The sequence below is a fragment of the Oryctolagus cuniculus genome, chromosome 10 (assembly GCF_964237555.1).
Source record: "Oryctolagus cuniculus chromosome 10, mOryCun1.1, whole genome shotgun sequence".
In the NCBI taxonomy this organism is placed as follows: domain Eukaryota; kingdom Metazoa; phylum Chordata; class Mammalia; order Lagomorpha; family Leporidae; genus Oryctolagus; species Oryctolagus cuniculus.
This window is the reverse complement of record NC_091441.1, coordinates 68,657,618-68,684,545: the sequence shown is the minus strand read 5'-3', so window position 1 is coordinate 68,684,545 and position 26,928 is coordinate 68,657,618. Positions and strand designations below refer to the sequence as shown.

At 43.5% G+C, this 26,928-nt stretch overlaps 2 protein-coding genes and 1 pseudogene across 7 annotated transcripts in view; 2 read left to right on the top strand and 1 right to left on the bottom strand.

Moving 5' to 3' along the window:
- The window catches only part of LOC138843059 (serine/arginine repetitive matrix protein 1-like), a 244,974-nt gene that overhangs the window by 73,495 nt on the left and 144,551 nt on the right, over nucleotides 1-26,928 (top strand). Inside the window, exons 4-5 of one of the 6 annotated variants that reach the window (XR_011379438.1) lie at nucleotides 7,624-7,704; nucleotides 9,314-9,938. The exons of 3 other annotated variants lie outside the window; for them this stretch is intronic. The gene's annotated coding sequence lies outside the window, so the exon portion shown is untranslated. Of the gene's footprint in view, nucleotides 1-7,623; nucleotides 8,227-9,249; nucleotides 9,939-26,928 lie in introns of those variants that run through there. 2 more of the 6 variants (XR_011379437.1, XM_051852159.2) reach the window with 2 other exon arrangements.
- On the bottom strand, nucleotides 2,773-3,416 carry LOC100351002 (protein N-terminal glutamine amidohydrolase pseudogene; annotated as a pseudogene).
- Nucleotides 9,257-26,928, top strand: part of LOC108177122 (LINE-1 retrotransposable element ORF2 protein) — a 127,542-nt gene continuing 109,870 nt past the window's right edge. Inside the window, 1 exon segment of the mRNA XM_070050494.1 lies at nucleotides 9,257-9,369. The gene's annotated coding sequence lies outside the window, so the exon portion shown is untranslated.

Here is a 26,928-nt window from a genome sequence, read left to right as displayed (position 1 = left end):
GTATCCTCTTCTATTTCTTTCTTTAAGATTTTATAATTTTCATCGTAGAGATCTTTAACGTCCTTGGTTAAGTTTATTCCAAGGTATTTGATTGTTTTTGTAGCTATTGTGAATGGGATTGATCTTAGAAGTTCTTTCTCGGCCGGCGCCGTGGCTCAATAGGCTAATCCTCCACCTTGCGGCGCCGGCACACCGGGTTCTAGTCCCGGTCGGGGCGCCGGATTCTGTCCCGGTTGCCCCTCTTCCAGGCCAGCTCTCTGCTATGGCCAGGGAGTGCAGTGGAGGATGGCCCAGGTGCTTGGGCCCTGCACCCCATGGGAGACCAGGAAAAGCACCTGGATCCTGGCTCCTGCCATCGGATCAGCGCGGTGCGCCGGCTGCAGCGGCGGCCATTGGAGGGTGAACCAACGGCAAAGGAAGACCTTTCTCTCTCTGTCTCTCTCTCTGTCCACTCTGCCTGTCAAAAAAAAAAAAAAAAAAAAAGAAGTTCTTTCTCAGCTGTGGCATTGACTGTATATACAAGTGCTGTTGATTTTTGTGCATAGATTTTTGGCGCCGCGGCTTACTAGGCTAATCCTCTGCCTTGCGGCGCTGGCACACCGGGTTCTAGTCCCAGTCGGGGTGCCAGATTCTGTCCCGGTTGCCCCTCTTCCAGGCCAGCTCTCTGCTGTGGCCAGGGAGTGCAGTGGAGGATGGCCCAAGTGCTTGGGCCCTGCACCCCATGGGAGACCAGGATAAGTACCTGGCTCCTGCCATCGGATCAGTGCGGTGTGCCAGCGGCTGTGCACCAGCCGCGGCAGCCATTGGAGGGTGAACCAACGGCAAAGGAAGACCTTTCTCTCTGTCTCTCTCTCTCACTGTCCACTCTGCCTGTCAAAACAACAACAACAACAACAAGTTGTGTTGATTTTTGTGCATTGATTTTATATCCTACTACTTTGCCAAACTCTTCGATGAGTTCCAGTAGTCTCTTAGTAGAGTTCTTTGGACCCCATAAATAATCATATCATCTGCAAAGAGGGATAGTTTGACTTCTTCCTAATTTGTATCCCTTTAATTTCATTTTCTTGCCTAATGGCTCTGGCTAAAACTTCCAGAACTATATTGAATAGCAGTGGTGAGAGTGGGCATCCCTGTCTGGTACCAGATCTCAGTGGAAATGCTTCCAGCCTTTCCCCATTAAATAGGATGCTGGCCATGGATTTTTCATAAATTGCTTTGATTGTATTTAGGAATGTTCCTTCTATACCCAATTTGCTTAGAGTTTTCATCGTGAAAGGGTGTTGTATTTTATCAAATGCTTTCTCTGCATCTATTGAGATAATCATATGGTTTTTCTTCTGCAGTCTGTTAATGTGGTGTGTCACAATGATTGATTTGCAAACATTGAACCATACCTGCATACCAGGGATAAATCCCACTTGGTCTGGGTGGATGATCTTTCTGATGTGTTGTTGCATTCTATTGGCCAGAATTTTTGTTTTTAAATTTTTTGACAGGCAGAGTGGACAGTGAGAGAGAGAGAGACAGAGAGAAAGGTCTTCCTTTGCCATTGGTTCACCCTTCAGTGGCCGCCACGGCTGGCGCGCTGCGGCTGGCGCACTGCACTGATCTGATGGCAGGAGCCAGGTACTTATCCTGGTCTCCCCTGGGGTGCAGGGCCCAAGGACTTGGGCCATCCTCCACTGCACTCCCAGGCCACAGCAGAGAGCTGGCCTGGAAGAGGGGCAACCAGGACAGAATCTGGCGCCCCAACCGGGACTAGAATCTGGTGTGCCGGCGCCGCAAGGTGGAGAATTAGCCTAGTGAGCCGTGGCGCCGGCCGGCCAGAATTTTATTGAGAATTTTTGCGTCTATGTTTATCAGGGATATTGGTATGTGATTTTCTTTCAATGCTCTATCTTTTTCAGGCTTAGGGATCAAGGTGATGCTTGCTTCATAGAAAGAACTTGGGAGGATTCCCTCTTTTTTGATTGTTCTGAATAGTTTGAGAAGAATTGAAGTTAGTTCTTCTGTAAATTTCTGGTAGTATTCAGCAGTGAATCCATCTGGTCCTGGGCTTTTCTTTGTTGGGAGGACCTTTATTACTGATTCAATTTATGCCTCAGTTATGGGTCTGTTTAGGTTTTCTATGTCTTCATGGTTCAGTTTACGTAGGTTGTAAGTGTCCAGGAATCTGTCTATTTCTCATAGATTTTCCTGTTTGCTGGCATACAAATCTTTGTAGTAATTTCTTTTTTTTTATTCTTTGTAACATCACAGCCCAGGAAGACTAATATTTATTGCTGACTTAGCTCACAACATTATCCCTTTTAAAAGCAGCAGCATGGTCACAAGAAAATGTTTCATGGGCACCTCACATGAGCATCAGAGCTTCACAGAGCAAGGCTCCATGGCTCTGCCCCCCAGGAGCTTCCAGTGTAGCTGGAGAGACACTGCAGACATCCAGAACACAAGGGAGGATCCAGGGCTCAGTCCACACCCAACAGCAGCAATCACTGGCGGAAGTCATCATACACCTTACAAGTGAGCCACAGGAATTTCTTAGCAATTACACACTAAATCAAGTTTCAACTTGACACAGCAAAAAAAAAATTTTTTTTTTTACTTAGTGTGTTTATACTTGTGTTCATTTGTATTTCCACTCAATTGAATTAAGAGAGGAAAAACATAATTTCAGGCCAACTGTACCATAATGTTCATTGTCCTACGTGGAGGGATGGCTTGTTCAGGTCCTAAATTTTTCCACAGTTCCACGTCCTGATGTCAAGCTCAGTAGCTTTTACTGCCAAACCGATGTGCAAATTCAGATAGTGTGTAGACAGTGCCCCATCCCAACTTAGGGTCCATACTGATAAAATCATTCAGGTTCATTTTGGAATCTCCAGTCTCAATGCAGGGATAAGGCGGGGACGGCTCCCTCCAGTTCCCACTGGAGTCTTTCATGTGCGATCGGTTGGAAGCAAAGTTCTTCAGATATGAATCTGCACGGATCACTCTAAATTTCCTCCTGAACTGTGGGTGAATGTCGTCATCAGACTTAAAGGCATCTTCTACGTAAGTGTCAGAGGGACAGGGAGAGGGCAAGACAGTATCCAGATCATAGATGAAGCTCTGTCCTCCACTTGAAACATGGAGCAAAACAACGTGGTAATCCCAGATCACAGGTCCGTTCCCGCATCTTGCCTGTTGTTTCCAAATAGGTATCATCTTTCTCTCTTTAGATATGAAGACAGCATAACACTCTTCCAAAGGGTACTGGTCATGGTTCTTGATGTGTTCACAGAGCTTCCAAATATTTTCTTCACAGTAGCAGCTGCTGTAGACACAGGCATCCCGCGGAGGGCCGGCTGGCTGGTAGCAGGCGGCGGCGGCAGTGGCAGGGCCGTCCCCCGCCTCCATGGTGGGCTAGCTTGGGCCGCAGCCCGGGCAGGAGGCCGCCCAAGTGGGCCAATCACTGCAAGCAGCCGGTGTGCAGCCCACAGTGCCCGTTCCCGGAGTGGAGTAGGTGGAGCCTCTTTGTAGTAATTCCTTATGATTCTTTTTATTTCTGTGGTGTCTGTTGTTACATTCCCTTTTTCATCTCTGATTTTTATTGATTTGGGTCTTTTCTTTTTTAGTTAGTTGGGCCAATGGTGTGTCAATTTTGTTTATTTTTTCAAAAAACTAGCTCCTCGTTTAGCTGATCTTTTGTAATTTTTTTGGATTCAATTCTGTTTATTTCTTCTCTGATTTTAATTATTTCTCTTCTCCTACTAGTTTTGGGTCAGGTTTGCTGCAGTTTTTCTAGATCCTTGAGATGCATTGAGTGCTCATTTATTTGGTGCCTTTCCAATTTCTTGATGTAGGCAGCTGTTGCTGTAAACTTTCCTCTTAACACTGCTTTTGCTGTATCTCATAAGTTTTGATATGTTGTGTTGTTATCCTCATTTACTTCCAGAAAGTTTTTGATTTCTCTTCTGATTTCTTCTATGACCCAGTGTTCATTCAGGAGCATGTTGTTCAATCTCCATGTGTGTGCATATGCTCTAGGGATTCCTGAGTTGCTAATTTCCAGCTTCATTGCACTGTGGCTGAGAAGCTGCATGGTATGATTCTAATTCTTTTGAATTTTCTGAGACTTGCTTTATGGCCTTGTATGTGGTCAATGCTAGAGTAGGTTCCATGTACTGCTGAGAAGAATGAAAATTCTTTAAGTGTAGGATAATAAGTTCTGTAGATATCTGTTGGATCCATTTGGGCTATAGTGATGATTAAATCTGCTGTTTCCTTGTTGATCGTCTGTCTGATTGTACTGTCTATTTCTGAAAGTGGAGTATTTTTCTTTTTTGACAGGCAGAGTGGATAGTGAGAGAGAGAGAGACAGAGAGAAAGGTCTTCCTTTTGCCATTGGTTCACCCTCCAATGGCTGCCCCGGCTGGTGTGCTGCGGCTGGTGCACTGCGCTGATCCGAAGGCAGGAGCCAGGTGCTTCTCCTGGTCTCCCATGGGGTGCAGGGCCCAAGCACTTGGGCCATCCACTGCCTTCCTGGGCCACAGCAGAGAGCTGGCCTGGAAGAGGGGCAACTGGGAAAGAATCCGGCGCTCCGACCGGGACTAGAACCTGGTGTGCCGGTGCTGCTAGGTGGAGGATTAGCCTATTGAGCTACGGCGCTGGCCTGAAAGTGGAGTATTGAAGTCCCCCAATACTATTGTATTGGAGTCTAGGTCTCCCTTTAAGTCCCTTAACATATATTTTAAATAAACCAGTGCCCTGTAATTAGGTGCATATACATTTATAATAGTTACATCTTCCTGTTGAATTGATCCCTTAATCATTATATAGTGCTCCTCTTTGTCTCTCTTAATGGTTTTTGTGTTAAAGTTTATTTTGTCTGATATTAATATGGCTACACCAGCTCTTTTTTGGTTTCTGTTCGCATGGAATATCTTTTTCCATCCTTTCACTTTCCGTCTGCATGCATCTTTGTTTGAAATATGTGTTTCTTGTAAGCAATAAATAGATGGGTTTTCTTTCTTAATCCATTCAGCTAGTCTGTGTCTTTTAACTGGAGAGTTGAGGCCATTAACATTCAATGTGACTATTGATAAGCAGTAACTTTGCCCTGCCATTTTCCCAAAGATGTTTCTAATATATGCTTTGAATTTCCTGTGATCTTTTACTGGGAGGTTTTCTTCTCTTACCTTCTTTCATATTGATGGCTGTGTTTCTGTGTTTCTGTGTGTTACATATCTTTAAACATCTTTTGCAGGGCTGGACGAGTGGTGACAAATTCTTTCAATTTCTGTTTGCTATGAAAGGTCTTCATTTCACCTTCATTCACAAATGAGAGCTTTGCAGGATATAATATTCTGGGATGGCAGGTTTTTTCTCTCTTAGTACTAGAGAGTGTTTCTCTTTCCACCTCAGGGACCAGAAGACGTCTTGTTCCCTGGGAAATCTTGTGTCAAAATGATATGAAAATGATCTGGTTGCTTCAGAATGGACCTAAAAGTTCCCCCATGAGCCCTCCATGTGGTCCATTCTGTTCACTCTTCCAGTGAGGAGCACACAGACAAGGCCTCCTACTGGTGACCCCTTTCAATTCAAACAGGCATGGGCCTCTGTCCTGTAACTCCTAGACTCCCAGTTGTTCTCAAGGTGGTGGATAGACCTTTATAGAGTTAAGGAGTAGCTCCATGAAGTCTGATTTTGAACCCTGTGTCTTCAACATGTCAATCTCCCAACAGCCCAGGTGCATGCTGACGCTGAGTTGAAGGGTTTTTGGAGAGTCTGAAATCCCTGATTGCTCAATGCCTAATAGTGCTGAAAGTGAGGAAATAAGGAGGATCCAGCACCACCCCTACTCACATTGTGATATGGATGGGCCCATGGTCATGACATGTGCAATGACAAAAGCAACTTTACTCTGTTACTCGTTTCTCCATGATAATGGAGTACCCCTGATGCTTTCCAACTCTCTTAGTGTCATTCAAGGCCTGGTATCTATTCACCTTATTAGCTTCTGTCACATCCACAAGAGCCTCTCCCCTAGTCCACAGATGGATACTGGATAGTGGGAATAGTCCAAAGTTGCTTTTCCCATTAGCAGTGATCTGGAGCAGAAGGGGAGCAGCCAGGACTCAACCAGTGCCCACATGAAATGCCAGCATTGCAGGCAGAGACTTTACCAGCTGTGACAATTTTTTTTCCAGGGCTGGGCCAGGCTGAAGCCAGAAGCCAGGAAATTAATTTGGGTGTCCCAGATGGATGGAGGGACCCAAACATCTGGGACATCTTTTGCTGCTTTTCTAGGTACATTAGCTGAGAGCTGGTTCAGGAAGGGTGCAGCCAGGACTCAATCAGTGCCCATATGGAATGCCAGCATTGCAGGTGGAGCCTTTGTCTGCTGTGACAACACAGGCCCCAGTTAAGGATTTTTTTTAAGATTTATTTTATTTATTTGAAAGACAGAGTTACAGAGAGAGAGAAGGAGAGATAGAGAGATCTTCCATCCACTACTTTACTCCTGCCCCAAATGGCCACAACAGCTGTGGCTGGGCCAGGCCAAAGCCAGGATCCAGGAGCTTCATGTGGGTCTCCCATGCGAGTGCAAGGGCCCAAATACTTAGGTCATCTTCCATTACTTCCCCACGCATATTAGTAGGGAGCAGAATTGGAAGTGAATCTACCGTAGATTCACTGGGAAAAGCAGCAAAAGATGGCCCAAATGCTTGGGCCCCTCCATGCACATGTGAGAGACCTGGAAGAATCTTCTGGCTCTTGGCTTTTGGCCTGGCCCAGCCCTGGAAGAAAATTGTTAATTGAGGTTCTCTAAAGGGAGACTTTTAGGTAAATTGCTCAATAGGGGTTCTGATTGCTAAGGGAATCGACTCTACCCAAAAGCATTCCTGGGAGCAGCCTTAACAGACAACTTGGAAACACAGAAGAAGACTTTGTGGGTCCTGGGAAGCAGTTTCTGCAGAGGCACCCTGCCGGGGAGATCCTTCCCATGAATTGGATGAGTACAGCCGGCTCAGTCATGTATATTTCCTCCAGCTCAGCACCTGCCTCTCTTGGCGCCTCTTCCAGGTGCTTCTCTGCCTCTTCTGCTCTCTTCCTCTCCTCCTTGGCCTCCTTGTACCACCACTTAGAGAGCTGTGGGTGGGTGCTGTCCTTGGTGCTGCCCTTGCCAGCGACTTGCTGGACTATTCCCACTATCCAGTATCCATCTGTGGATTAGAGGAGAGGCTCTTGGTGGATGTGACAGAAGCTAATAAGGTGGATAGATACCAGCCTTGAATGACCCTCAGAGAGTTGGAAAGCATCAGGGGTACCCCATTACCATGGAGAAACGGGTAGTAAAGAAATGAGCCCACACTGAGAGGAGGGCATGATGTGCCTTGCAGCCTGCTTGGAGGAGCACGGTGATTCAAGTCCATACTATGGGATGGGAGGGGGCCATGTTCTCATCATTCACTTTGGGACCTTGGCCTGTGCAGGGTGGTGTGGTCCTACCTGAGCCTCCTGCAGATTCATGCCTGCCCATCTTCTCTAACACAAGGCTCCATCACACAGTGGTCAGAGCTCTTAGTCATAGCTCATCTTTGCAATGACGGAATGTTAGTGATTTTTCTTTTTCAGTGTTTGAGAAGCTCTAAACATGCTCCCCATGTATTTGCTCTGCACCTGGCCTCCACATGGATTACCTTACTTAGCCACGAGGTAAGTGCTCCCTTTTTGGAAGCCCTCCAGAGCCTGTCCCTGTTGCCTCACTGTTGGTTTCCACCCTGTCAGGCTTGAGTTAGTCTTTTCAGCTGCGCAGCCTTTGGAGGTCATGTTCTTTAGCGAAGGGAAGGTTCAGTCTTTTTCAGGAGAGAGCTTTATGAAAACAACTAATTCACAGTTGTGACAACTGGAACCACCACAGTGGGAGTACTGTTAGCTCCAAGCATATACAGATAAAAAACTCTTCCTTAAACTCTTGTGGCCCTCTCCTCAAATTTGTACCTCCTCCAGGTGTGGTGCATTTGGAACTTGCTTTATTCACCATTATAACTCTTGAGTTAGCAACTCATTTCTGGGTCCTTGAATTCACATGTTTCTTCATTAACCTTTTATATAAGGGGCTCAAAATTTCCCCTGGAAGTGTTTTTTTTTTTGAAAGAAATAATGGGGAGAAACACTATCTGAATGAATTGGAGTAATTGCAAGAGACTTGATTGAATGTCAGTGCTATATATATATATATATATATATATATATATATATATATATACACATACACTGTCCTCTCACTCTGACCAGCCTGAAATAAGTCTCATAAAAGACACAAGCCCTGCTGTGTTCTGATAACCCTCAGCTGATGATGTTGCATCAGTGTGGACAGTGTTAATAACATGTGAGTATGTGCACACTTATGCATGTGCACACATGCATTGAAGGGAAACCCAGCCTGTGGTCACAGGCCTGGCTCTGGCTTTGCTGTGGCTCCCAGGGAATGCCAGATGTGGCCAGCTTTGATAGCATGAATTCAGTAGGATTGCTTAGCCTAAGGACCCACTAGGAACATCCTAGCAAATATGACATTAATGTGGCTAGAGTTGACACAACTGAAGCCTGCTTATACAAAAGTGGTAATGACTCAGGCACCTAGTGTGGACCTTCTTCAGCAGGTCTGGATCATGGCTCTGTCACTGATGAACACTCGGGGGCCCAGATGCAAGAGAATGTCTACCATGGGGACCTCCACCAGGTGTCTAGCCTATAGCCACAGCAAAGGCCACAAAGAACTCCTTGCAATTTGGCCCCAGGTAAACCAAGGAGTCAACATCATAACCTTAGGAGACTCTTGAGATTTCACATCTGCCCAAGTATTATCTAATCAGTGTTGACTATTTTATGTTTTAGAGAAATCATTGAATCATACTGGGACATCCTTCTCCTGCTTTTAAAGAATAGGTGGGGGAGGGAAAGGAAATGAAGCCACCCATCAGATAGCACAGTAGTCTCTGGTGACCAGCTGGTTTGACAGATTTTGAAGACAGTCACAGAAGCTCCTTCAGGCCAGTTTTTAGCAGAATTTCTGGAAGCTATATCAGAAGTGCACAGCTATGCACACTTGTAGGCAACCATGAAAGGGCACTCCAGATCCATGTAAGCAGCAGCTCTGTGAGTCTCTGGGGCATCCTAAGGAATTTGAGTACCATTCCCCATTCCAATGAGCATGGACAGCATATCTTACGGGAATTCTCTTTGTTCAAAATGCAGTTCTGCCTGTCATATACTGAGTGTCTCTGGACTTCTAGTTTTGACAGTGGTGACTTTGTGACAGGTGAAGAATGGAATGGTCTTCTCCAGGGACCAGGCTTCAAGTAAGGTCATCTTGGGGTAAGCTCTGCATTCTGAATGTAAACCTATTTTCATTGTCATGCCTAAAAATCTGGTAGGTCTCTGGATATTATAAAGATGTTGACTATGGATATAGCTGTATAAACTGCAGAGAGTTTTCTTTTGAGTTGAGGATTTTGTTATGGTTTATGAATGGTATTTTCATATTTAGACTTCAAGGCTATTTGGGGATCCACAAGATCTCAAGTGTGACCTAGCAGCTTTAATTCTTGATATTCACCTTTCAGTGAAATGAGATGTCGTGTTAATTCCAAAGAAAGAGCGTCTTTTCCTTTTTAGCTTCTAACAAGTTCTGTGTCTAATATTTTAAACGTATATAAAGGAGATAATATAAAAAATTGGGGAAATTATTGCTAAAAATTTAAAAAATACTTGCAAAATAAATAATTTATGGTAATGAAAATTACTTGCCACCAATATTATAATATTAGAAGTTTAAGATCTTGAATACAGGGACCCAGCACTGTGGCACAGCAGGTTAAAGCTCTGGCCTGAAGCGCCAGCATCCCATATGGGCACTGGTTCTAGTTCTGGCTGCTCCTCTTCTGATCCAGCTCTCTGCTATGGCCTGGAAAAGCAGTGGAAGATGGCCCAAGTCCTTGGGCCCCTGCACCCATCTGGGGGATCCAGAAGAAGCTCCTGGCTCCTGGCTTCGGATAGGCTCAGTTCTGGCTGTTGCAGCCATCTGGTGAGTGAACCAGGGATGGAAGATCTCTCTCTCTATCTCTACCTCACTCTGTAACTCTGTCTTTCAAATAAACATAATAAATCTTAAAAAAAAGATCTCGAATACATTAAATCTTTCTGAAACTAGAGAACATTATGTTAAGTGAAGTAAACCAGACAAAGAAAGACAACTACTTCATGATCTCAGTCATATGTGGAATCTAAGACAAATTTAATCACATGCAAAAAATGCAAGGATGTAATTTTGCACTTACAGTATTCCAAGTCATGTGGAGTTAAGTGCTAAGTTACAGTTTGACAGCAGGGAGACAGTGATCCTGGAGCAAAGCTATGCTTTGTGATTCTTGTGTAAAAATACAAAAGTGAGGGCCTGCGCTGTGGCATAGCCAGTAAACCCACTGCCTGCAGTGCCAGCATCCCATATGGGCGCTGATTCAAGTCTCGGCTGCTCCACTTCTGTTCCAGCTCTCTGCTGATGGCCTGGAAAGCAGTAGAAGATGGCCCAAGTCCTTGGGACCCTGCACTCATGTGGGAGACCTGTAGGAAGCTCCAGTTCCTGGCTTCAGATTGTCCCAGCTCTGCCCATTGCAGCCATCTGGGCAGTGAACCAGCCGATGGAAGACCTTTCTCTCTCTCTCTCCCCTTTTCTCTCCCCCTCCCTCCCTCCTTCTCTCCCCCTCCCTCCTTCCTTCTCTCCCTCTCTCCCTTTCTTTCTCCATTTCTCTGTCTTTCCCTCTCTCCTTCTTTCCTCTCTCTGACTCTCAAATAAATAAATAAATCTTTTTGAAAAATACACAAATGAAACACATCATCTCTCATTTTTGGAGAAAGCTCTGAAGTAAAAAATGTTTAGGACAGCACTCAAATGTTCACTCCTTACTCTGCTAAAATGTCAATGATGAATCAGAGCCATCTGATTCATCTTTAAGAAGGGCCCTGGCTCCCTGGGCTAGGTTCCTTCACAATGATGGAGCAGATTGTCTTGTCAGTCCTGAAGTCCATCTTCCCACTTAGAAAACATTAGAATGGAAGGTACAGAAGCTGACTGAGGTCTGGCTCATGGCCTGTTCTCATCCATGAGGAGTCCCTGGTCTCTTGACCTCCATTTCCCCTGTCCCTATGAGGCTATTGGGTTTACATCATGGCTCTCCCATGTCAAAGCAGAGAGCTGGATCAGAAGTGGAGCAGCTGGGACTCGAACTGGCCCACATATAGGTTGCTGGTACTACAGGAGGCAGCTTTACCCACCATGCCCCAGCACTGGCCCCATGTGGACCTTCTTGTTCTGGGAATTCGGTGCTGCTTCTTACACTGAGTCTGCTGGGAATACAAAGATGAGGAGGTTACAGTTGTCTTCTACATGCACAGACTCCACCATGGGCATTGGGCCAGGGTGGCATAGGGTAGTGGCAAGTACCCAACATATGCTAACGGGGACTTTTCTAGGTGGACGGAACAGCCCAGTCTCCCTGCCCTTTTCTGAGTTCATCAGGAACACTCTAGAAAATTGTAGCGCAATGTGATGGGGACTGCATCACTAAATAAGAACTTTGCTTTTTCACCAATTCCTCTTGCACTGCAGGTGGGAATACTATAGACTGTCAGGTAAGTATGAACCTTTTCTCTTGGTAGTGATGCTACAGTTTCCCACCTCCCCATGGGTGGGGCTCTTCAGGAGAATATCATCTGGGTTCATCCACACAAGTAGAGGCAGAGGCAGGCTCTCCCTGGAGTCTGCTTCTTGAGTAAATTAATGCAAAAACCAAAATGGTGGAAGATTTTCAGCTTTTTCTTACCTTCTGTGAGGGTAAAAGAACTTCTATCAATTCATTCCTTTTATGATCAAGTTGGTGAGAGTTTGTGTTGCTAAAAAACAAAGCACCCTGGGACCAATACTGTGATGCAGCAGGTTAAGCCACAGCCTGCAGTGCGGGCATCTGGTATGGGCAGCAGTTCGAGTCTTGCCTGCTTTACTTCTGAAGCAGCTCCCTGCTGGAGAGCCTGGGAAGAGCAGGGTGGATGACCCAAGTGCTTGGGCACCTACAGCCACATGGGAGACTTAAATAAAGCTGTGGCTCCTGGCTTTGGCGTGGCATAGCCTTAGCTGTTGTGAACCATTTGGAGAGTGAACCAGAGGATGGAGAGTCAGTCTATCTCTCTCTCTCTCTCTCTCACTCTCTCAATCTCTCAATCTCTGTATCTCTCTCTCTCCATTTGTAAGTCTACTTTACAAATAAACAACAGCAAAGCACCCTGATAAACATAGTCTGTCATGGCTGCATTTGCAGTCCTAGAGATGGTTCCCTTGTGGAAAAACAGCATGTACCTTAGTGGATGCTGACATCTGCTTCCAGGTATGGTAGAATGGCTTGCATGAGATGAACCATCTTCACCCCAAGATGTGAACACTAAACAAAATTTCTAAGGTATATGTTTGAAATTAGGAGAGAGTAATCAAGGCATCCAAAAATTAAGGCTGTAAACCTCAATGTCAAGAAAGTGCTCTACAGTGGGCACCTGGAGTGGTAGTGGTGCTGTCATAGGAGGGTTATGGTGGTTGCTAAGTTTGAGCAGTGAGCTTCCAGGATGTCAGGCAGAGTTTGAGGCTGAGAGATTTGCAGTGTCTCATGCCTGAGGATACAAAAGTTGGAATTTAAGGCATCCAGGGCAGTAAGGAATAAAGTCCTGGGGCATTGGTATGGACGGTCTCTGGGGTACATCTCCAAATATTGGCAGAGGCCAGTCAGACAGAGAAAGGGCTGGGGACTGGGCAAGAATGGTGTGAGGTGGAGGAGTGGGGTGTTCAGAGCACCTATGAGGTGCATTCAGTATAGCCTGAGATAGTTACCAAAATCCTGGAGGATTGGAGACCTATAGAGAAGGGAGTAAGACCCTGGGCACCTGGAGTGGTAGTGGTGATGTCATAGGAGGGTTGAGCCTCGGGGTTGCAGAGTAGAAGCAGCGTGAGATATACAGTCTGATTTTCTGGACCCTCTGCCTACACCTGTCATTTGTCTACCACTGTCATCTTCCTAGCCAGATTATGGGAATCAAAGTCTAGTAAGGAGATAAAGATTTCTGGCACAACAACAGGGAGATCCTATGTCAGAGGACTTGATGACTCTCTGACAAGCTGGCATGTCCAGAGCACATCTAAGAGTTGTTACAGGACAAGGCAAAGTAGCTGCAGCTGCTCTGACCAAACTCCTACATGATATGAGCGCCTCACAGAGGAAGTGGGGTGGACAAAGAAAACCAAAAACATTTGTTATCACTGAAGCTGGTAATGTATCCTTAGGAGAGTTTGGACACAAAAGCTGCTGGGGCTTGGAGGTGCTTTGCTGTCTGGTGGAGCACTGCCTTTCTCCACTTAGCACATCCCCCATCACTTGTCTCTTGGGAATTCTTGGAACCTAAAACTCTGTGCCCTTTTCCCCTGGACTCTTCCTACCTGCCTAGGGGTCCTACAGACTCTGAAGGACTCCAAGCATTCAGTGCTTCCAAACCCAGGAAGACAGAGGCCTTCTCAGCCAGTGATTATGAGACCAATCCAGGAAGGACCTTTCCTTGCTGAGATGGGGGAGGAAGCCAGGGGAAAGGCTGCAGATGAAGAGGGAACAGACAAGGGGGAGGGCCGAGGAAGACCTCAGGGGTGTGGGGCAGGGAAAGGCTGTGATCTTTGTGCCCATCCACTCTACACCTGCAAGCAAGGAAGCAGTTCTGAAATCCCACCCAAACTGCACACTCCTAGATTTTACATTAAATAAGCTTTGTATGTTTTTCTTTTCACCAGTTTGACTTTTAAGTTTTATTCTTTTAATCCGGCTTTCAGTAATGATCTGTCTGCAAAGGCAGAAGTATTCTGAGAGAGGCCTTAAGAAAAGGAACTGGAGAACTGGGGACAGTTGTGAAGCAACATTGGTCTCAAAGCCTTGGATTAATAATCAGTTCTGTGTCTTTTCATGATGTTGCTTTGAGGTCATCTTGGTTCTTTGTTTTCCTACAAAAGCCAACAGTGCTACACTGGTGAAGGCCCCAGGTATTCCTGTAGCCAAGGATCATCATCACTTGGACCCCATGCTGGAGGATGGCCCAGGGGCAGGAGGTGGAGGGTGAGGTGATTCATGTCTCCCAGGGATCTCATGGGAAGAACTGACAGGGTCCTCCAGCCAGAGATCACCAGGAACATGTAGATCTGAGCACACTGAGTCTCCTACTAGTTACAGGAGGACAAATATACCATGGGGAGCAGCAGGCAGGGGTCTCAAAGAGGGTGTTAGAAAGAGCCTCATACATCATTATGTTTTTCCTTCGTTATTTAGAGTAGATTTTAAGGAAACAATGGTCTTACTGGGTTAAGTGTTGTCAGAAATCAGAGGAAAACACTGTGAATACTGATCTAAATATATATGATGTAAAGAAGAATATAGAGGAATAAATCTGTTATTGGTATAGATATAAAAGCCAAGGATGAAAAGAGAGAGAAGGAAGGGAGGAAAGGAGGGAGGGAGGGAAGGGAGGAAAGGAGGGAGGGAGGGAGGGAAGGAGGGAAGGAGCAGTTACCCACTTAGCAAGGAAAGGGTTGTTTGATATTTTGCAGGCTTCATGTGACCTTATCTGTGGGAAATTCTCTGTGTCACAGAACATGACGTAGCCATGAGCATTTGTTCAATTTGTAATCATCCTTATAACTTCTTATCATGAAGTGAGGTCAATTTCTAGATGTCAGAGACACTGTTTTTCTTCCTCAGAGGGAAATCATAAAAAACAAAGTTCATTTGATTCAATCTCCACACTTTACAGTTGAGGTAACTATAGCCCACAAAAGTCATGCAAATTCTCAACAATGCAGAGCTGGATTTAGGTTTCAATCGTGTACATAATGTATCCATAACACTGCCACATTCCAGGCATGGTCTATAGCATACCTCCGTGTGCATTATGCCATTGAATGCTCAGATACCTGGGAGACAGGTATTATGAGGACAATGGAATGGACTTTCTACTTCACCTCTGTTACTTAGCTAAAACTTGACAGAGCTGGGAATTTTTTAAAAAATTTTTTTTACAGGTAGAGTTATAGACAGAGAGAGAGAGAGAGAGAGAGAGAGAAAGGTCTTCCTTCTGTTGGTTCACCCCCCAGGTGGCCGCTACAGCTAGAACTGCGCCAATCCAAAGCCAGGAGCCAGGTGCTTCCTCCTGGTCTCCCATGCGGGTGCAGGAGCCCAAACACTTGGGCCATCCTCCACTGCACTCCCAGGCCACAGCAGAGAGCTGGACTGGAAGAGGAGCAGCCAGGATTAGAACTGCCGCCCATATGCGATGCTGGCGCTGCAGGCGGAGGATTAACCAAGTGAGCCACGGCACCGGCCCCGAGCTGGGAATTTTTTAAAAGATTTATTTATTGGCCGGCGCCGCGGCTCACTAGGCTAATCCTCCGCCTAGCGGCGCCGGCACACCGGGTTCTAGTCCCGGTCGGGGCGCCGGATTCTGTCCCGGTTGCCCCTCTTCCAGGCCAGCTCTCTGCTGTGGCCAGGGAGTGCAGTGGAGGATGGCCCAGGTGCTTGGGCCCTGCACCCCATGGGAGACCAGGAAAAGCACCTGGCTCCTGGCTCCTGCCATCGGATCAGCGCGGTGTGCCGGCCACAGCGCGCTGGCCGCGGCGGCCATTGGAGGGTGAACCAACGGCAAAGGAAGACCTTTCTCTCTGTCTCTCTCTCTCACTGTCCACTCTGCCTGTCAAAAAAAAAAAAAAGATTTATTTATTTACTTATTATTTATTTATTTGAAAGGGAGGGGGGAGCGAGAGAGGTGGGGGGAAGAGAGAGACAGAGAGACACACAGAGAGAAATAATCTACCAGCAAATGGCCTTTGGGCTCCAGCCACAGCACCAATTTTTCCTTGGGCTTCCAGCCTGTGCCATCACCCCCGCTCCCACACCCTTTCCTGGGCTTCAGACCCCACAATTGCATGAATCTATTCCAAATTAAATTTGTTTCCCTGGAGAACTCTTAATACAACATGTGTTATCTGAAATAAGATTTTATATTCATTTTTTCACATGTGGATGTGCAATTGTTCTAACGTTGAAAAGTGGAAAAAAATTTTTCATTGAATTACGTTGGCACTTTTGTTGAAAATAATTCAATATGTATTGAATTGTAACTTTACAATAAATCATCCAATCTGTTAGTGTAAGCCCTCAAACTTTTTTTCCTTAAAAATTGCTTTGGCTGTTTTACAAAACACCTGCTGGAATTTTGATTGCAACTGAATTTAATCTATAGATCATCTTGGCAGTTTAAATACCTTAACAATGTTGATTCTTCCAAATCATAAACATGGCACGTCTCTCCATTTATTTAGGTCTTTAACAATTTCTCTCAACAAAACTGTTGTTTAATTTTTGCATTTTTTTTCATATCATTTCTTAAAGTCATCTCTGATTTTATGTTCTGGATATCTGTATTTGAATTGTTTGCTTTTGTTATATAAAATATGATTGTTTTTTATGTTACATTATTAAATTTAACTTCATTCAATTCTTAGCTGTTTTGTAGATTTCTCAGGATTTTCTATGGAAACCATCATGGTAATCCTAAATAGAGACAACCTGGATTTCTGATTTTTACACCTTTTTATTTTTCCTTTCTTATTGCAGTGAGTAGGGTTTTCACGACTGTACTGAATAGATGTGATAAGAATGGAATTTCTTAACTCCTTCCCAACTTTAGGGAGAAAAAATGTTCAATGTATCACTATTGATTTTAATAGTAGATTTGGATCTTAAATTTTGGATGTTGTTAATCAAATTGAAGAAGTTTCCTTTTATTCCTACTTTGGCAAACATTGGCAAATTTGTAATTCTCTATCTATTGAATAATAATATGGTTTTGCTCTGTTAACACTGTGAATTGTATTGAATGATTTTCCTGGGAAAAAACTATACTTGCTCATTTTTTCATTATCTCTTACACTGTATTAAGTTTGATTTGCTTTTGCGTGTATGTTTATGAAACAAATTTGCCTATACGTTTATTTTCCTATAACGTTTGTCAAATTACTTTTAAGTCAGTATTACATTGGCCTAATAAACACACTTGGAAGTGTCCCCTCCTTCATTTTCTAAAAAGTTTGTCTATAATTTATTATTTGACGGTTTGAAAGGATTCACTGATTAAACATTTGGGGACCTGGGTTTTCATAATGGGAAGGATTTTGATAGTAAATTAATACTTTCAGGGCTTTTCAGATTTCCTTCTTAAATCTTCTTTAAATTTTTATAATTATTAAATTTCAACTTTGCTGCCAAAAGTTCTTGGTATTAAGTTTTGAATATTCTGTTATTACCACTCTCTTTAATGCATTAGGAAGATACAGTGATAACACTCTTTTCTTGGTTGTTGGTGGTTTGTGTTCTCTGTTTTCTTTTTTTTTTGTAATTGTGAACTTTTATGTTTTTAGTAAATATTTACTATAATATGAGAAGGAGAGACATAGATAGAGATCTTCCATCAGCTGGTTCACCCCACCAATGGCTGACAGGCTGAAGCCAGGATCCTGAAACTCCATCCAGTCTCTCATGTGGATGAAGCAGCCCAAGAACTTAGGCCATCTTCAGCTGCTTTCCCAGGTGCATTGGCAAGGAACTGGATTGGTACTAGAGCAGCTGGGACTCACACAGCTGCTCTTTTGGGATGCTAATGTCTCAACTCGCTGTACCACAATGCTGGTCCTGTTCCCCTTTTTTTTCTTGATCCATTAGTGAATAGTTAATCAAATTTGTAAATTTTTACAAGGAACAGGTTTTTGACTTTGTCGTTTTTTTCTGTCACTTGCTTTCTAACATCTGCTCTTGTCTTTCATATGTCTTAATTTTTATATATATGATTGATTTTGGTTGTATAGATTGGTGGAGTTGGGATTATTGCTTCTGACAGTATGTGTATTTACATTTTTTTCTGAAATTCTCCCTTCCGGTAGCCCCTGTACATTTTTGTTCCTATACAGAATTCACAGGAGTATCTGTTCCTGTTTACCCACCTTAGCAGTGAATGCTATCAATTTTAAAAATGTTTTCTAATATGATAGGTATTGAATTTTTATTTTATTATTGTTTTCATTCATATTTTATAGTTACTGGCAAGAATCACCATCTTTTTTTTATTTTATAGATAATTTTTTGGTGTGAACTTTCTGTTCCTAGCCTATATTAATTTTTCCACTGGATTATTTGTATTTTTCTAATTGAGTTTTAGGAACTTTTAAACATTATATTTTGTTATATATGTTTGCACATAAATTGCCACTCTGTGATATGTCTAAATTTTAATAGATTTTTTTTACACAAAACTAAAAAAATTATAATGTCAGAACACTGTTCTTAAAATAGATGCTTTTTGTTCCTTAGATAACTAAATTCATCTACATAATATAAAATTATTATATTTAGAAATTGATACCATCTAAAATTTACTTGTAAGGATGTTTACAGGTAGGAATTTAGTTTTACATCTTTCCAGAGAGATATGTAATTGTGCCAGCACTCTCACTTCTTCACCATTGGTCTGAAATGTCAACTTTATCATCCTAAATTTCCTCATATGAATTTCTGAGGATTCTGTTATTGCATGGGTATTCTTTTCTTTTAAAATTGAAAAACATACATTTAATTATTTTTTAAAGATTTATTTATTTATTTGAAAGTTGGAGTTACACATGGAGAGAAGGAGAGGCAGAGAGAGAGAAAAAGAGAGAGAGAGGTCTTTCATCTGCTGATTCACTCCCAGATTGTCACAATGGCTGGAGCTGTGCCGATCTGAAGCCAGGGGCCAGGAGCTTCTTCTAGGTCTCCCATGCAGGTGCAGGGGCCCGAGTTCTTGGGCCATCTTCTACTGCTTTCCCAGGCCTAGCAGAGAGCTGGATCAGAAGTGGAGCAGCTGGGACTTGAACTGGTGCCCATATGGGATGCCAGTACTGCAGGTGGCAACTTCACCTGCTACACCATAGCGTCGGCCCCATCATACATTGAATTATTAAAAGATTACATTATGTTTGAGTTCTAGTAGGTATCCTCATTTGTCTTTTTAATATTTTTGAGTTTACATGCATTTTCCCCTTCCAATGATTTTTTTTTTTTTTTTTTTTTTGACAGGCAGAGTGGACAGTGAGAGAGAGAGACAGAGAGAAACGTCTTCCTTTTGCCGTTGGTTCACCCTCCAATGGCCGCCGCGGCCGGCGCGCTGCGGCTGGCGCACCGCGCTGATCCGATGGCAGGAGCCAGGAGCCAGGTGCTTTTCCTGGTCTCCCATGGGGTGCAGGGCCCAAGCACCTGGGCCATCCTCCACTGCACTCCCTGGCCACAGCAGAGGGCTGGCCTGGAAGAGGGGCAACCGGGACAGAATCCGGCGCCCCGACCGGGACTAGAACCCGGTGTGCCGGCGCCGCTAGGCGGAGGATTAGCCTAGTGAGCCGCGGCGCCGGCCCCTTCCAATGATTTTTTAAAAAATTTACTAGGTTCTGTAAAAATGAATTACTTCAGGAATTTCACTACAACTAATTTGTAACATAATATGATAAATTATTTTGATGGGAGGGACACTTTTACAGTATGGGATCTTTCTTCCAAAGAACATAGTATATTCTTCCATTTATTTAGATTATTTAAAAAATCCTTCAAGAAAATCTACAGTTTCCTTCAGCAGTTTTCTTATATATTCTTAGATATCTTTAATTTTTCGATGCTCTTGAAATGGATGCTTTCATCCAGTATAATTCATGTATTAATCCTTTCATTCAATGAATTAGTTTATTTTGCTAATAGTTTACATTATGAAAAACAATGCATGAATTTCAAAAATTTTGACATCAAAATATTGGTGCAAAAGTAAGTTCTTTCTAAATTTAATTTTTCCATGAATTTTTTCTGCTATGCTTGTCTGGCCAGCAAACCATAACCTACATAGCAATGCAACAATGAATTCCACATTTTTGCACCTTGAAAATATTAGTGCCAAGGGACTGATATAAAGATGTAACTTGTAGCATGCTCTGTCTCTTCTTTCTGCCTCTCAAAAAAAATCTCAAAAATGCATATCATAAAAAATGCCTAGATTTCAATTATTGCACAAAATAAATAGGCTTTTAAAATCAGTTTTCCAACAAAATTTTTAAGTACTTTTGTATATTTAGAAATGTGGAGCAATTTTTTGCTATCATTGGTTTGCCCTGAAGCTATTAGAAATTAACTCCCTTGTTTTTCCTCTCCTCCATTTTCTGGTCCTTGTAATTAAATTTAGAACATGTCACAATGTTTCTCTTTGTCAACTAGAAAAGGTCAAAGCAAAACAAGAGTATTTATAAGGGAGTAGTGAATCAAAACCCAAATGTTAGCAACAAAAACATTGTGTTTTTTTTTTAGTAACACATGAGGGCGCTGTTGGCTAAAAAAAGAAATTTTTTTTTTTTTTGTTTGTTTTTTTTTTTGTTTTTTTTTTTTTTTGTTTACTGGAGTATTTTCCAGCCTTCTCAACTTCTTTAACTCCAGGAGTGCCATCTCCCTTCTCAACTTAACTCCAGGAGTGCCATCTCAGGGCAGTGTTTATATTTTGGAGAGTTTTTATTGCCCTTTCCGCCCATCATTTTGAAACACAATCTGAAAGAAAATCAACTCAGATATCTGCAAGTTGTTTTGGTGAAACTTTTTTGTTGTCTTCAATTCCTGAGTAAATACAAATTCACAGTTTAATTCAACCACAAAGAATTATGCAGGTAATTCAGGGCCATTTGCTGAACATTTTGTCTATATGTACAGGGATATTTTATTCATTATATGAATTGTCTACTTAGAAATAGGTCCAAGGAAGTGAAAATTTTGTTTCTTTCACTTGAGATTTGTACAAGACTTAAGAAGCGAGCAGTGGTGGCAAACTGATTTTACATGATGCAGGCCTCAGGGAACTATTTCTGTAGGAAGGGGGCCTCAGTCCTGGGCCATGGGAACTGTGAAAATTTCTCTCTCCCAGAGTCTGGGCTGGGTATTTTATTTGGAGGGGGAACACTTAGGACCACCCAGGGAAACAAGACAGAAGTTGCACGGGAGAAGAAGGTGGGACCCACACTCCCTAGTGGACCTGGCCTGATGCTGGGTCCCCAGTGTGTTGCAGAGCTTCTCCCCTTCTGGGAAGTCTGGTTCTGGAGTCTCAGCTGGAAATGGCTGTGTGGGCTGCTGGGGCTAGGACCCTGAAGTCTCAGAGGGGCTTTTGGCAGGAAGATGCTGCCTACATGTGGAGTGCCCATGTCCTTGGGCAGGTTTTGGAACCTTCTCTCGGGCTCTTCTGCACACTTCCTTCTAAAACCCAGATGTGGCTGAGTCTGCATAGTTTGAAGCCTCCACCTTCTGTACCTGATCATCCTTGACATCTAGTCTGTTCCTCATCCTCCACCCGAGAATGTCCCAGGTGCTGTCTGGTAGCCCTGGCTTCCTTTCAGCAAGAATCCTGTTCACTTTGTTAGCCAGAATCGCCCTCAGCACTGCTGCTCCCTTTTAGTCAGTTTCCATCCTTTGACCCCTCCCTGCTCCTGGTCTATACACTCCCACCTGCCTTACGTGTATTTGGAATAGAGCCCAGTCTTCCTCCCCAGCTGCGAGACTCCATTGTAGTGGTACTGTACCTGTGGTGATAGTCCTGAGTGAAGTCGTACTGTGCTTTGACAAGTGTTAACAAGTCATTGAATATTTTTTTTAACACTGCCCCCAGGAGGCCAGGCAAGATCTTGGTGTGAGGCCATGGAAGGGTGATCAGGAGTGCAAGGTGGGCTCCACAGCCCCTTTCTCTCCCCTGTCCTGCACTGAGCTCTAACAACAGGCTCCAAAACATTAGTTTCCTCTATGTCGGGATTTTTTTTATTCATTCCAGTTTGAAATTTTGTATTGCTGTAGTCATTATTTAAAAGTAAATAAAAGCCCCCTTATAATTTGCTGTCAGGTTTTTGCAGGAAGCATTTTGATTTTTCAGTCTTGAGGCATTTGCTTCCAAAATTTGCTTCCTTTGCTATACTTTTTTATGTTTATTAATTTCTAACTTTTTAAATTTCTCATTGACGTTTTGAACTGTTCAGTTCTTTTCACTTTTCTTAGGTACTAAATAGTGTGGACTTTCTATACTGAATGATGTTAGCTTTAACTGATAGATTGTTATGGACAGGTTTTTTTAATTGTCAGTTTTTTCTAAATGCTGTTCAGTTTGGTTTTGGTGGCTTCTTTGATCCGAAGATTATTTAGGCAATTTCTGAATTTTTTAAGCAGTGGTTGATTTCATTTTAAATTTATTTATGCTTTTGCTTGCTTCTCATCTTCCTGAAATTCAGTTATGGGGAAATAATTTCCATTTCAGTATTTTATTTTTAAAAAATTGTGGTTCTTGTATTGTGGTCCAAGATGGAGAATTGAGACGAATGTTGTATGCTCACTTGATGTTCAATATTGTAAACCTTTCAGATTATCTGCCTCTGAATTCTGGGTCTGTAGGTGTTTTAAACTGACCTGTGAAAGGATGCACTGAGTCTGGAGAGCACTTTGTGTGACTCTGTGGGGACAGCAAGTGGTGGCTTTGTTTCATTCTCATCATTCAGGTGCTCATTCCCTTATCATCTTCACAAACATGCGTGGAGCTTGGAGCCCCTTCCAGGCCCTGCCGTGGGTGCTGGAGACACTGAGTCACAGGATGAGACACTGAGTCTTCCCATTCGGGCTGTGGAAAGAAGAGTCTCTAGGCTGAGGCTGGTGTTCCACACATGGAGTGAGTGGGCCTTCTGGGCAGCAGAGCAGTTTGAAAGGAAGATAGAAGAGCCGAAAGCAGCCGGTGTGGGCGTTCGTTGTGACTTCAGACTTGCCTGTCTGACCTCCCTGGGCACAGTTGTCATGGGCTGCCGCACACAGCTTCGGCCCTGGATGGAATGCAGGTCAGTGTTCCTGTGGTATGGAGGAGCCGAATGGCTGTGGTGTTTGCAGGGGCCTCTGTGTTGAGTGGGGCCACTCTGGAGGACCTTTGTCATCCTAACAGGATGTGTTCTGTGGGGAAACCCTAGAGATTGCAGGAGTTTCTGATCCCATGGTGCCAGGTGTAACTGTCCCTAGGTGTCTGTGGAGATGGTGGACGGTGCTTTGGGAGTTCAGATGTTTCCTTTTAGGAAAAAAGTCTTCAGGCAGTAAAGATTGGCTTATTCTACAGGGAGACAAAGAACATTCCAGCAGCACTTCAGCACGGTTCTGGCCGACAACTCCTGGTTATTTTCATCCTGTGTTGACAAGATGAAAACCTAGAGATGGCTGGTGACCCAGATATGCCCAAATCTGAGACTCAGAGAACTGTATGCATTCTAATGAAATAATGGTGCAAAGAAAACCACTGGTTTCTGATACCCAGTACTGCAAGATACACCCAAATTCTAGAAGGATAAACTAATGTAATCAAGACATAAAAAGGTGATGGGATAGCCTAGTTACAACTCTTTGGGTAACTGAACACAAACTTGGAATATCTGTAGCAATCTCCGTGGCTGTATGGCATCAGGTCACATGTCTGCTGCTTTAAGATCCAAGAGTGGTCAGCTTCCAGGCAGAAGAGCAGAGGGGAGATGATGTGGATCAGGGCATAGAGGACAGGTGATGCCTAGCAAAGAGATCTAGGAGGATGCCGCACAGTCCAGTGACCACCGAATGCTCAAGACAGGTAGAGGGACAGGTGTTTGTCACAGCAGTAGAGATGCTAGTGGGGTTGTCTGCATCCTGTGCAGGAGTGCCTGGGTTCAAGTGCTGGCTCCAATCCAGATACTAGCTTCCTGCTAATGTGTATCCTAGGAGGACGCAGGTGATGGCTCAAGTAGTTCAGTCCCTGCTACTCAGATGGGAGACCTGGATTGAGTTCTTAGCTTTATTCTAGCCAAGCTCCAGCCATTGTGGGCATTCGTGGAGTAAACCAGTAGATGAAAGAATCCTGTCTCCCACATACATTTTCAAAGAAAGTAAGACGCAGACACCAGCAGCAGGGTGGCAGTTTGGGGAGGGAGGCACATCTGGAATGGGCCAAAATAATCATTCCTTGTCCATGTGGCCCTTTTCACCACTCCCCAATCTCAGGGTCCTACCAATGACCTCATTCTTGAGGTCAACAGTCACCCTCACTCATATCCCATAAACCAATTGGACTCATTTCTATTCCATTTAATGATGTGAAAGAAGATGGTTTTGTTAATGTGAGATGTCACCTTGGAGCTTACTGATCCTAACCACTGTAAAAAGTACTAGTTCTTCACAGATGTTGGTTGCAAACCAAACACTAGTTTCATCAGCTCCATGACATTCTCTACCCCCACAGCAATCAATGCCCCAGATGGTGTGGCAGTGCCGTTGGGGTGCAGATACGTGGCATCTCCAGGGTGGCTGATGTCAAGGCTGTGTAGCTGTGAGGTAGCATGGGAATGGGGATGGGCCCCTGGGGTTTAAAATGAGACTGTTTTGTCCACCAAAGGCATCACTTAGCAATCCCAATTCAGTATAGTCATAATTATTATAATCCTGCAGACAAGTATTTATTTAATGCTGCATTAGTTGGAAATTACACAAATCTTAAAGAATTATTAGGTTCAAAATAGTAACAGGGAAAGAACCATTCTAAAGAGTTGTTTTGTTTTTACTGAATCCTCTGGAATCATTCACATTCTAGATAATGTGTTTATTTTAAAACTCTCCTCTAAGATCTGAACTAACAAATCATAAATGGGTCTGAACTAACAAATCATAAATGGTATAATTTTAACTGTAGACTGCTTTGAAAAGAGAACTTAATGTCTTCATTAGTTTTGTCTAGTTAGTGTTAGAATGCATATTTGCATACAAAGAAACATTAACTGCTGAGACCTGAACTTAAATTGTATTTTCCTGTGTTTAACAAGCTGAATTACTTCCTTACATCAACAAAAATGGAAGTCTTTCTTGAGAAAAACTTATGAGAGCAGCTCTTGGCATAAACAAGCTTAGTAACTGTAAATCTCTTAGGAGTGTTTCACAGGGCCGATGCTGTGGCATAGTGGGTTAAGGACAGTGTCTGCCATGCTGGCATCCTATGTGGGTGCTGGTTTCAGTCCTGGCAGCTCCACTTCTGTTTCAGCTCCCTGCTAATGTTCCTGCAAAAGCAGCAGAAGCTGGTCCAGGTCCGTGGGAATCTGCACCCATATGAGAGATCTAGAGCTAGCTCCTAGCTTCTGGCTTCAGTGTGGCCCAGCTGTGGCTCTTGTGGCCATTTGGGGAGTGAAATCAGCAGGTGCAAGATCTCTCTCTCTTTTCTCTCTTTTTCTCTGTAACTCTGAATTTCAAGTAAATGAATAAATCTTAAAAAAGGAGTGTTTGATGACAAAGGCATAGTTATGGCTTACTAGCTTTCTTATGGGAGCTTAATACATATCATGGTTTGCTTCTGAGGGCATGAGCTCAGTAAAACAATGGAAATCCCAGTTCAAAATTGTGTGAATTTCTGTGGCTCCTATAAGAAACTACCAGAAGGGCAGGCATTTGGTGTGGCAGTTAAGGCACTGTGTGGGACACCCACACCCTCTATCAGAAGGCAGGATTTGAGTCCTGGCTCTGCTCCTGGTTCCAGCTTCCTGCTAATGTGTACCCTGGGATGCAGCTATATTGGCTCAATAGTTGGTTCCATGTCACTCATTTGGGAGGTGTGGATAGAGTTCTGGCTTGTGGCTTTGGCCTGGCTCGGCCCTGGCTATTGTAGACTTTTGGGAAGTGAAACAGTAGATCTGAATTCTCTCTTTGTCTCTGTCTCTATGCCTTTCAAATGAATAAAATAATTTTTTAAATGAAACTACCACAAACTGGGTCATTTCAAATGCAAGTTTTAGTAAATCTGAAGGATGAAAGACCAGGTTCAGTCACTGAGCTGAACTTAATCCAGGTATCAGCAGACTGATGCTGCTTCTGGAACTCCATGGAGAACTCAGTCTTGCCTCTTCTAGCTGTTGGGCTTTTGTGCCATTTCCTGGCTTGCGGTAGCATCACTCTGACTCCTGCCTCTGTCTTCCATGGCTTTCTTCTAGGCCAGTCTGAAGCAGGAGCCAAGAACTCCATCTTGATATTCTGTATGCGTGGCAGGGGTCCAAGTACTTCAGTCATCATCTGCTGTCTTCTGAGGTGTATTAGCAGGAAATTGAATTAGAAGTAGAGCTATAGGGACTCGAACCACACTCTGATTAACCCACGGTGTCACAGTGTTCACCCTGTGGCTCACTGGCACCTTCACACACATTTTATCAACTAAACACTCCGAACTTATTGTTTGGAGTTCCATTTTTCCATGAGTTTTCTTAAGTACTCTCACTTAGTCACTGAACATGATTAAAATTAGTGTTTTAGCTCCATGTCTTGATTTATTCTTTTATTTATTATCCAGTTGGTATAGTTTGTAAAATATTATATAGTGTTAGATATGGATTAAATAATGTTTTCTCCACATTGATAAAAGTGCTACTTGAAGAATGTAGGGAATAAACCTTTACTGCACACCCAAATCATTACTCTGCAAGATGAATTTGTAGCAAATGACCTGATATTTGGCCTTTAAAATTTTATGTATTTATTAGAGCTGCCATTTGTGGGTCCACTCTCTAAGAACTTAAAATGGCTAGGATTGGGTAATGCTAAAATTAGTTGTTGCTGGTTGGCCTTGGAGATAGGAACCCAATCCAAGTCTCCTATGTGTATGGCAGAAACTCAATTACTTGAAACATCATTGACACCTCCCAGGGTCTCCATTAGTAGGAAGCTTGAGTCAGGAGCC